We start from the raw sequence: 12,748 nt of genomic DNA, 5'->3' as shown, positions 1-12,748 counted from the left end.
CACTCCTTATTCCTACTCCCCACTCTTTACCCTACTTTACCACGAAATGATCTCACACTCGTTGCTCACGATCTTGTTCGCAAGCACGAGCAGTTATGTAATAGCAAAGTGATGATGAAAAAGAAAAAAAAAAGGAATAGAAGATAAAAAGATAGAAAAAAAACATGAAGATGATGAAGAAGAAGAAGAAGAAACATAAAAGAGGAGGGGAAGTGAAGAAAGAAGAGGAGGAGAAGTAGGAGGAGGAGGAGGAGGAAGAATCGTGCTCTTGTAAGAAAAGCCTTTTCTACAAACTCGAGTAGAAACCTTCTTTTCTTAACGAGCTACTGCTATTATTATTATTATTATTATTATTATTATTATTATTATTATTATTATTATTATTATTACAACTACAATTGCAATTACTACTATGAGTATTATTGTACAACTACACAACTACTACTATTATACTGGATAAGATATGCGATGAATCTTCACTTCCGTGAATAGTTATTTTCTAGACAGCACGGCTAGTTTGAAAAGTAACTAACGTAACAAAAGTATTTATGTATTCTATACAGGTCAAGATCAAACACATTCCAAATGTTAAACTATACAAAATATGTGTGATAGATATTATTTTTTTTTTTTTTTTACAATGATACAAATTAACACAAATGAAATTTCATATTCGTTGGAGAATAAATATATTATTATAAAATAAAATGAATGATGAATGATAATTTAATTTTATCCAAATGTAATTAATAAATATAATTAATTTGATGTAAAAAGCTTCTATTATTTATTGTTCGAACTGTATAACGAGCTACGATAATTTTTTTTTTTTTTCATTCAAATTAACTTAATTAGACAAATTAAGTAAATATAGCTAGTTTAAAAATAAAACAGAGAAAAATGAATTATCTTACAAATCTAATTAAATAATTATCAGTCCATCTAGTGTAAATTTTTGTCACTAGGTTTGAACAATAACAATAAAATTCAATTAAATGCAGTAAACTCGAATGCTAAGGTTTTAACAATTTTAAGATTTTGTGATAAATTTATTAAAAGTTTTGTTAAGATTTTGCAATATAAAAAACCGTATTATATTTAACATTAATTTGTTAAATTATTACAATATAAATGTGTGTACCTAAAGGGTTAAAATTGGTAAGACAACTTTTTTTTAGGGACAACCCCCCCTCCCCAAAAAAAATATGTTCAACAAAATCACAAAAGAACGTTGCAAGAGTTTCGTTAAGATTTTGCTGTATAAAAAAGCGTATTCGTTTACACATTGGTTGGTTGATTGGGTTGAGTTGAGTTGGGTTGGGTTGGGTTGGACGAGTAATACGAGTCCTTGAACGCACTTGGTAAACGCATTGAAAGGGGGTATTACAAGTGCACCACGATGCATCCACGATGCATCCACGATGGCAGAATATGGCCACGTTGTGCTATGGGTATAAAGCAAACACCAGCTGTTAACTACTACTAGGTTCTGTTTTACTGTTCCTGATATTAGTATTTGTATTGGTATATTGGTGATGATGCTACTGGTGTTTCTGATACTCTCGAAAACAACTCGAAAAGCCTCACTTTCATCTGATTTAAGTCAAAGTGTCTTTGAATGATCGATTCACGATTGGCCTTCTCCTCCCCCTCCCCAACCAACCAACCAACCAACCAACCAACCAACCAACCAACCAACCAACCAACCAACCAACCAACCAACCAACCAACCAATCAAAGAGGCCAGGAGAACACCTATCCTTCTTTTAAGATTTTTTTCTTTTGAAAACTCGAACAAGAAGCTCACAATCTCTTATCACTTCGATCTTAACCCTTTCACTACTACGGGTGACTATAGTCACCCGCCACAAAACGACACCCGCACACGACGGGTGACTATAGTCACCCGTCACACGATGCCACCTATACGCGACGGGTGACTATAGTCATAGACTATAGTCACATAATTATGAACAAAAATCATTTTGGTTCTAAAAGTAATGTCACAAAGTCGTTTTTGAGACAATAGGCTCCGAATGCTAAAGACTGCGCGCGCTTAATGTTCCCACTTTCGGTACGGCGCTCCGTTCTAGACGAGGTACTTCGCGGCGAGGCCCACCGTAGCGAAAGGGTTAAACTCGAGCACAGCTTTTGCACGTAACTGTCACGTTCCACTTCGTGACATCGATATTTTAGTCATTTTGATAAGAATCCTTTTCTATATATATATATATATATATATTCTCACGATAGTCTTCTTTATTTCTTTTTATTTTATTTTGTATTTTTTTTTTTTCATGTCATCGAACATATTTTCTAACTGCGTCTCCAACCCCCCTCCATAATCTTCGTTTGAACGAGTTATCCGATTATATTTGCATATTTTTATTAGATTTATTATAGGATGAATAATATTTCATTGGTTCAATTAATTTCAATTTAAATATTTATATTATAAATAAACTAGTTGCGGCACTTCACGCGTTACTGTAGCTCATGTGAGCTAAAATATGAGGTTATGTTCAAATGTTTCGGAAAATGCATCAAAATCTATGGCTAGCAGATGGCGTTGGACTTTCATCTGTATCTCTTTTCATTTTGTTTTTATATTAATTAATTATTTTATAAATAAATTAATGTAATTAAAACGTAGCTGTATGTGAATGCAACGTTGTGTCAAAATTTCAAAACAATCGGCAAAGTACTTTTGAAGATTAGTGGTTAGGAACAAATGATTGGGTTATGTTCAAATGTTTGGCGCACGCATTGAAATCTATGGCTAGCAGATGGCGCTGGATTTATGTATATCTTTTTTGTTTTGTTTACAAATTAATTAATTATTTTATAAATAAATTATTGTAATAAAAACGTAGCTGTATGTGAATGCAACGTTGTGTCAAAATTTCAAAACAATCGGCAAAGTACTTTTGGAGATTAGTGGTTAGGAACAAACGATTAGGTTATTTTCAAATGTTTGGCGCACGCATCGCATTCTATGGCAAACAGATGGCGCTGGACTTATCTGTATCTTTTTTCATTTTGTTTTTATATTAATTAATTATTTTATAAATAAATTATTGTAATACAAAATCTAGCTGTATGCAAATTCAACGTTGTGTCAAAATTGCAAAACAAATGGTAAAGTTGTTTTTAGGTTAGTTTGATTAGCAGTTAGATACAAACAAAATCTACATTTATTTTAACTTCGAGAATAATATCTTCAAAAAAAAATCATACTAAAAATAAAATAATTCGATGCAAACGTATGTAATAAAAAAAAAAAAAAAAAAAAACCATATGTATGTGTACGTGTTTGTAAATGTTCCTATTGAAATGGACGAAAAACGTACAAGTAAAAACTGTCGATAACACGTCCATAAAGATTTTCACGTTTCATATGCATTTGTAAAATCTTACTGGACAGCTGCTGTTGCTCGGTGAGTGTTCCGAGGACGATCGGAACGAAAGGTGGACGCCATAAATGGCAGCAAGAACCATTGCCGAACCCATTTGCAGAACAACTATTGTCGATGTTTCTCTTACAAACGTGTTACCTTTAATGGACAACACTTTTTAAGCAACAAAAAGCTGGTTCCACCTACGAGAAAAGCCACAACACAGGCCAACTACTTTTCTCTTAGTTTTTTTTTTTTTTTTAATATTTTTTTTTTTAGTAAAAGAGAAAGATCGGTATATTACTGTCGTGTATAATATATTTTTAAATAAACAATACTTTAAAGTAATTTTTAAAAATAATATTTTTTTTTTCAACACTGCATCGAAGAAAATTGGATGTACGTTTAATGTTCTACTTTAACTTTTTCGTTTAGGTTTTTTTTTTTTTTATAATTATTATTGTATAATTTTATTAGTTATTATTTTTATTTTATGTTGAAATATTATTTTTTTTTTGGTTTATGATAGTTAGGATCACTTAGGAACAATTTATTGTTCAAATATTGTTTCATTTACAATTGTAGTTTAATTGACCCTTATATTAAATTTAAAAAATTTAATATAAATCATATAATTAATTAATAATAATTTATATATATATATATATATATATATATATATATATATATATATATATATATATATATATATATTATAAATAAATAAAATTGTATTAAATTCATCGAAATTTTTGTTTGCATACAACAAAATATCCCAAAATTATTTTCCATTGGGTTCTCTGGCAGACGCGTAGGGCGTAGCAATTCGACCTATCTACTCTAATTTTGAATTTATCCACCAGATGGCGTATTCAAGTGCTAAAAATCCCAATAACTATTAAATATACCCGACATTACGTTCTAGGTATTTATTTTTCTATATTACAAATCTAGTAACTTTACAACTAACACTTAACTTTTTTTTTATAAAAAAATAAACGATAGAATTCATCGTGTTTAGATAAGTATTGAAACTGATTAGACGTTTTCATTTTATTCATTCATTTTATTTATTTTTCCTTTATAATCTTCTTCTTCTTCAACTACTTCCATCTATCTCTTTATTTCTATTTCAATCATTCCTCTTACTATGCTAGAGCTTATAAATGACTTTTATAGTTTTACGAGTTTACTACTTTTGCTTGAATGAGTTCGTCGAAATGGAAGAAAGAGAAAGAGAGAGAGAGAGAGAGAGAGACAGAAAGAGAAAGAAAAAGAGAAAGAGAAAGAGAGACGTTAACTTCTGTACACATCTATAATGCATGCACACCTAAGTATACATACCATCGGCCTCGTAAATCTTTCAGTTTAAAAGCGAGAAAGAGAAAAAAAAACTAGAACTCTTTATCGGTAATTCTTTGAAATAAGAAATACCAAAAGAAAGAAAGAAAGAAAGAGAAAGATAGATAGAAAACTATTATATTATATCAAAGTAATAAGGTTATGTAATAAAATATATATATATATATATATATATATATATTATATATTCTTATGACGAGAAAGAGGAAGAAGAAGAAGAGGAGTTGGTAGTAGTGGTTGGGGGGGTGGATAGTAAAGAAAAATGTCGGTCCTAGTTACAAAATCTATTATATAATCGTTAAATCGATAAAAAGTTGAGTAAAGAATTTTTTTTAAATAGTTTATTACAATTTAATATTGTAAAAAAATATCAGATATTAATTAATGAATCAAAACTTAATCATATTACTTACAAAGTAACTAAATGAAATGATTGCAAACTGTAAAGAAAATTCAATTAAAAATGAAAATGTTTTTTTTTGTTTGTATTGGAAATTCATGTTTTTTTTTTTTTTTTTTTTTTATTACACTTTATCTCATGTATTTCTGTATATAAATGTTGATACATATACATATATATTAATTGCATATATGTTTCTTCATCTTTTATAGGTTATATGTCGGACTTGACTAGGTTCGCCATCTGGCGTTACAATCCGCAAACTTCTTGATCGACTTGCTACTCTCCATCGGTAATTCACCGTTCAAGAAATCTAATTTCGCTCAACGTTTAGTTTAAATATTGACTGAAAACTATTTTCTCTTTTTTTTCTCTCTCTTTCTCTTTCTCTCTCTCTCTGTCAGTCGTTGAAATCAATTGAGAGAGATGTATGGGAAAAAAATTGAGGGGAAAAAACACTTCCCTAGAGGGCGTTTTTACCTTCGATAGAATTTTACAATATTAATCATCAATGAGTTGAATAATAAACTAAATTCTTTTATAATATATCAAATAAATAAAAGTAATTTTTTAAATAATAAACTAAATTTATTTACCATTTTTTTTTATGATTGATGATGATGAACCTAACCTCAAATTATATTTTTAATAATACATTGAAATATCTCACTAAATTTATAAATTAAATAATATGAATAAACTAGATTTTTTTTTACTATTTTTTTATGATTGTAGAACCTAACCTCAAATTACATTTTTAATAATACATTGAAATATCTTACTAAATTTATAAATTAAATAATATAAATAAACTAAATTATATAAATAAACTAAATTTTTTTTTACTATTTTTTAATGATCGTATAACCTAACCTCAAATTATATTTCTAACAATACATTAAAGTGCATCTGTATACACTTTAATTAACATTAAATTAATTTTAATTACAATAAAACAATATATTTCAATATATTGAAAGGTCTGACACTGTATATACTGTATATATCACCATGTACGATTAAATAAGGCCCACACTTATTTTTATTTTATAGCATCTTCTTCCTTCGATGATACCTTTTACGTCATTCGATTTAAAGCGCAAAACGTTTGCTTGCTTGGGACACGATAACGAATTACTTTTCCTTTAGGGTAACCAATGAGTCAGCTTGTATATATGTGTATATATCTGTGTGTACATGTATATCTCATGTTTTTCAAAACTTTAATGTATTAACTCACTTTAAAAGAATTCTAATTTAAGAATGTTTCAATACAGAATTATTACTGTTCGTTAGTCAATTTCACTTCAATTCCCCTAACGAGCATGATACATAAAAAGAAAAGAAAAAATATATAAAATAATGACAAACACACCCACCCACGCACATGTAAATATATATATGTAGATAATTTGTTTGATAAAAAAAAAAAAAAAAAAACAGATGTGTGCAGATCATCGGTAGAAGTGAAACCTTTAAAGAAAATCAAGCTTCGAAACGTGAATATATCAAAATAATTGAATTGTAATATAGTGCCATCTATTAAAAGAACCTTACAGAACCTAGATAACTTCTAAATAAAAATCTTTAAATTAGTAATAAAAAATAATAATAAACAAACAAAAAAATTGCGATAAAAATTGTGCTATGTGCTAAGTTGAAAAAAATCACGTGAAATAAAATAAATATCATTAAGATAATGTTGAGTAATTTTGGAATTATTAGTGGACAAACATATTGTGACACTGAATTTTTATATATAGAACTAGAGAGGGGTTGCTGTGGCTCACAATCAGTCTTTAAATCAACGAATTACCTTATACCGCCATCTGCTAGAGTCTTATCGAACTAACAGAGATAATCATGACTCTTTGTTAATAAACAAATAATATTGCGATTATAAATTGTGATATAAACTATCCTATCTTTCAAGTTGGATGAAAGTGCACACATTGTGCAAAATTTGATTCAAATCGGTTCAGTAGTTTAGGAGTCCATTGCGGACAAACAACGTCACACGTAATTTATATATATTAAGAAGATTTAATTAATTAATTAATTAATATATAGAATTAAATTATTTATTGAATTTTCACATTCTTCCGTTTCACGATTTTCAAATCACCCTGATTCTAAAGAAGTTTTCACTTCAAAAAAAAAAAAAAAAAGAAAAAAAAAAAGAAATTGTGTGGACATGTATAATTTGGAAAGAGTCGCGTAATTTGCGAAAAATATTTATGTACATCTGTTCATTTCGCTTGGTCAATAATATATAAGTGTGTATATGTGTTTGTATATGTTTGTGTATATGCATAAGTAAAGTGGTTTCGTTAGAGGGAAGGTAAGGAAGGTAAGATAGAAGGAAGGAAGGAAGGAAGGAAGGAATGAAATGAGGTACAAACGAACGAAGACGAAAAGCTTTGACGATATTTCGTTGGCTTATAATCTATGATAATCGTGCCAACACATTGCAAGCACATTGGCGAAATGCCGTGAACTAATTTCGAATTTTAACGAACAATTACAAAGTATACTTTGTAACACACTTTTATAATAGGACCAATAACGTTCCCATATATATATATATATATGTATATATATATTTTTTTAAATATAAATTTGATCAAAATTATTAGAAATTATTCGTAAAAATGATAATATGGGACACACTTAATAATTTAATTAATTAAAATATTGAAACTTATTTTAACTAGTTTGAGTTAGTGTTGTCATCATGATTCGAGTTCACCATGAGATATCAACGTGAATAGTTGTGTCGGTACTTCGTAATTATTATAGTTGAGCTCAATTCTAAGCCAGGCTATATATTTCATACGTATGGGGGTCAGCAATCAACCTAAACCGACACCACACACTCCCTACATATCAACTGATATATATATATATATATCTTCTTCGTTTAACAAATATTATCCTTTATCATAAAGTACATCGATAAATATTGTAATCCAATTTTATTTTCTGTCATAAAAATATCTACAAATTATATGATGATTTAACAACACCCATTATTCCCATCAATTTTTCATAATCAGAATGAATTTTTCAATATTTTTATTGAATCATACCCGTGTTGTTTAATTTTCATGAAAATTATTGAAACATTTTAAAACACGTTGAAACATTTATGAAACATTTTAGAAACATTTTAGAAATGTGTGCAATAAAATATAAAATGAGACTTAAATGTTTGTATTAATTAAATAATTACTTGAATACGTTCAGAAAAAAATGGATTTTTTTTTTTTTGAAAATTTCTCGTTTAAAAAATACAATAAAAAAATAAAAAAAATAAGAAGAATAAAAAAGAAATAGAAACCGCAAATATAAATTACTGGATTTAGTTTCGTAATGACAACGCAAAGCAACAAGCTAATAAGTAGTAGTAGTAGTAGTAGTAGTAGTAATAGTACACTAACTCGAATTACTCAGCTAAGAATGAAATCATATAGAAGGTAATAGTAATCTTTATCCAAAAATAGGAGATTACGCTTGTTTATCATACTTTGATCTAACAAGTTAAATCATTGAACATTAAATCATTTTACATCATTTTCAAAAAGGTGAATTCAAATCTAACATGTGTGTTACAAAAGGTCTCGAAACAAAGATGAAAAGAAAAAAAGGTAAAAAAAAATAAAGATGAAATCTTTAGAAGCAAGCAAGGATTGTGGGTGGTGGTGGTGGTGGTGGTGGTGGGGGTTTGTGGGGGATATAATAATTTCGATTGTTTATCATAGTTTTGATCTAACACGTTAAATCATTAAAATTTCTTTTTACATCGTTTTAAAAAAAAGGTGGGATTCAAATATAACATGCGTGTTACAAAAGGTTTCAAAATAAAAAAAAAAAAAAAGGTAAAAAGTTAAGGTGAAATCTTTACAAGCGAGCAAGGATTGTGGGTGGGTGGGTAGGGGGATTGGGGGAAATAATACTTTTGAACACGATGTTTCGTGATTTACAACCAACCAACCAACCAACGAACCAACGAACCAACGAACCAACTCTGATCGACCGACTGTGACTGGTTGTTACAACACAAAACCCATCCTTCAAAAAAGAAAATAAAATAAAATAAAATAAAAGTATTATATTATTATTTTTTCTTTTTCTTCAACCTTTTTCTTCAACCTTTTTATCGATCACAATAATTTGATCGCTTTGAACGATAAAGAAAAGAAAAGAAAAGAAAAGAAAAGAAAGGTTGGTACGAATCATTTTCTTCTTTATTAGAACATTTATTACTAAAGAACGTTTGGTTAATCGATTAGATCATCCCTAATCCCTTATTCCTCATCCCTCATCCCTCATTTTTATCCCTAATTGATTCTCTAGTTATTATTATTATTATTAACTCTTGAAAAGTTAGCGAGTTTTTTCTTGCTTTCGAATGATCGATAAAACAAGAAAAAAGAACATGAAAAATAATGCAAGAAAAATATTCAAATGATATTCATCTAATCTTTAACATAATCTTGCAATTATTAAAGACAATCAATAAATCACAACTACTAAGAATACTACTTCATAAATAATAATAATAGTAATTGTAATAATAATAATAATAATAGTAAAAGCAGTAGAAACAAAATAATTTAATGAGATGATCGTAAAATAACAAAAAAGATAATGAATAATAAAACAGGAAAATTTATTGGTTCATTTTAAAAAAAAAAAAAAAATCAAAGAAAGAAAATTTAAAAAATATTATTTAACATAATGAAAATAAATATAAAAAAATAAAAAAGGATATAACAAATATAATAAATAAAATAAATATAAAATAGAAAGAACAAGTGTCTAAGTGGGGGATAGGAAGAAATTACACATTAATTCCTAATTACAATAAATTAATTTAAATATAATAATAATAATAATAATAATATAATATAAATTAATAAATATAATAAAATGAAATTATAAATAATAATAATAATAATAATAATAAAAGCAGTAAGAACAAAATAATGTAATAGAATGTCTCTAAAAAAAATGACCCCAAAAGTGTAAAAAACATAAAAAATCAATTACTTCACTCTAAAATAAAAACAAATAATATTTACCATAATAAACAATTAACATAATAAAAAGAAAAAAAGGTTTGTCGAATGTTGGCTTAGGAAGAAATGATAAGTCATTCCTGATTAGAAACAATAAAAGTAAAAAAAATTATTGATCCTCTAAGATGGAAGATGGGGTTGGTTGGTTGGGGGGGGGGGTGGGAAGGTAGTAATAGTTTTGTAGTATCTTTAAAAGTTAAAGTCAAAGTACGAAAGTGTAGAGGAGTTTATATACACTTGATGATGCCTGATGAACTATCAGACAAGGTAGCTATTTAGGTGTGCTACCAACCTCGTTTCATTTCCAACTGTTTCCTTTTCACAGACTACTCTTCGCGTCTATAAATTAGTTATCGATTAAACTAACATATATATATATATATATATATATATAAATACTACATTGACTAGGTAGGTAGGTAGGTAGGTAGGTAGGTAGGTAACTAGCTAGTTCCATTTCTGTTCCCTTCAGTTCTAGTTGTATTCCGTTTAAGTTCAGTTCAGTTCCGTCGTTTCAATTCGAGCATGAAACGTTGGAAACGAAACACACAACGAGGATAGGAAAGAGATCGTTCGATAAAAAGAAAAAAGACAGAAAAAAAGGGGAGAAATCGAGCATGTAGAACAACCAACCACAACACATTCTCACTCACACACACACACACATATACACACACGTATATATGTATATAAAAGTTAGAGAAAGAATTTTCTATTAATTTGTTAAAAAATCAACATCAATTCAATTTGGTAAAATCCAATAGAAATGTTCATCCTAACCTATAACTGTTATATCTCCGTTCAAGCATGGTTAACAATGAATAAAAGAGAAAGATAGATTGATGGAAGGAGGAGGGGGGGGGGGAGGGGGAGGGGGAAAGCAAACAACAACTTTGACGTTTCGTCTAGAGAAAATTCGAAAGCTAACTTCGTAGAGACTTCTTTACTTGTTGTTGCTCTTGCTATTGCTGTTTAGTCGAGAAAACCTGTCTACTTTAGTAGTAGTAGTAGTAGTAGTAGTAGTAGTAGTTGTTGTTGTTGTGTTGTATTTCTCTCACTTACATCGAATACGATTCCTTTCAGATTGTAGAAAATCTAATGAAATTCTTGACGAGTATTTCAAAAGAGAAGACTAAATTACGTACGGTATCTCACGATGTTAGTTTTTTTTTTACTGTTTTTTTTTTTTTTATTATAAATCAAACAAATTTGAATACACGTGTCTTACATGAAATCAAATTTTTCTCGTTACTTTTTCTCTCTCTCTCTCTCTCTCTCTCTCTCTCTCTCTCTCTCTCTCTATGCAATCTCATCTCTAACAAACAAGGTTAGAAAAAAGAAATTTGATATTGTAATTACGCATGATTTTTAAAAAGAAAAACCTTGCCCCTTCTTGCCCCTACTAACTTCGTTCGATTAAATTTCAAATAAAATGTTGTAGGAATTTGTTAGGTTATGTTTTAGTTTCTTTAAAAGAAAAAAAAAAAAAATTTCCGATACAATTAAACTTATTTTTTTCCAAGCACAGAGTATACACAACCTTTGATCATACTTTTTTATTCCTGTAATTTGTCTATCGTGTAAAATCAGAATTGAATGTAATATATATATTTATATAAAATAAATAAATAATAATATAAAAAATTTATAATAGGCGTACACTTTGCTTCCGCCATTTTTTCTATGAGACTCTAAGCCATCTATAGGAAAATGGTGGAAGCAGATTTGTACATCTAATAATATAAAATAAATAAATAATATTATAAAAAAATATAATAGGCGTACACTTGGATTCCGCCATTTTTTCTATGAGCCATCTGTAGGAAAATAGTGGAAGCAAAGTTATACTCCTAATAATGTAAAATATAATTAATAATATAAATAATATAAAATAAAATAAATATAAATTATATATATATATATTTAAATTGTATATATTTTTATTATATTTTTTATATGTATTCACAAAATAAATAAATAATAATATAAAAAAAAAACATAATAGGCGTACACTTTGCTTCCGCCATTTTTTCTCTAAGCCTCTGGAGCCTCTAAGAGCCATCTGTATGGAAAATGATGGAAACAAAATTATACTCCTAATAATATAAAATAAAATAAATAATAAAATACGTTATATATTTTTATACATTATTTATATTTTTTAATTATTTTCTATATACCAAATATAAAAGTATAAAAAAAAAAAAAATAAATAAAATTCAATTCGAGATACCTTTTTCCAGGTACACTCAACGAAAGACTTTGATCATTTAATTAAGAACTTTATCAAGTTAACAACAACCATATACCCAGTTCTGATAGGTTTAACATTTTAGTTATATAACGCGTGGGTCGATGTAAAATCAATTCCCCTATATTTTGCCGCTGTTAAAGGTACCCATATATATATTTATGTATACATGTGTATATATTTCTGTCTATGTAGGTATATATGTCTATATATGTAAGTATTTATGTGTGTATGTATATTCTACGTTATGTGGACGACT

The 12,748-nt window shown here is 28.0% G+C and overlaps 1 long non-coding RNA gene across 1 annotated transcript; it reads right to left on the bottom strand.

Moving 5' to 3' along the window:
- Positions 1-1,572: 1,572 nt before the first annotated feature.
- LOC149030886 (uncharacterized) lies at positions 1,573-3,838 on the bottom strand. The gene is made up of 2 exons (XR_016178157.1): positions 2,139-3,838; positions 1,573-1,833 (listed from the first exon to the last, which is right to left on the bottom strand). It is a non-coding gene; the product is annotated as an uncharacterized LOC149030886 (long non-coding RNA).
- Positions 3,839-12,748: the final 8,910 nt, after the last annotated feature.

The sequence above is a fragment of the Polistes dominula genome, unplaced genomic scaffold (assembly GCF_049000335.1).
Source record: "Polistes dominula isolate Pdom_NZ unplaced genomic scaffold, Pdom_raw_medaka contig_20, whole genome shotgun sequence".
In the NCBI taxonomy this organism is placed as follows: domain Eukaryota; kingdom Metazoa; phylum Arthropoda; class Insecta; order Hymenoptera; family Vespidae; genus Polistes; species Polistes dominula.
The sequence above is the reverse complement of the archived record's forward strand: the minus strand, read 5'-3'. Positions and strand labels throughout refer to the sequence as shown.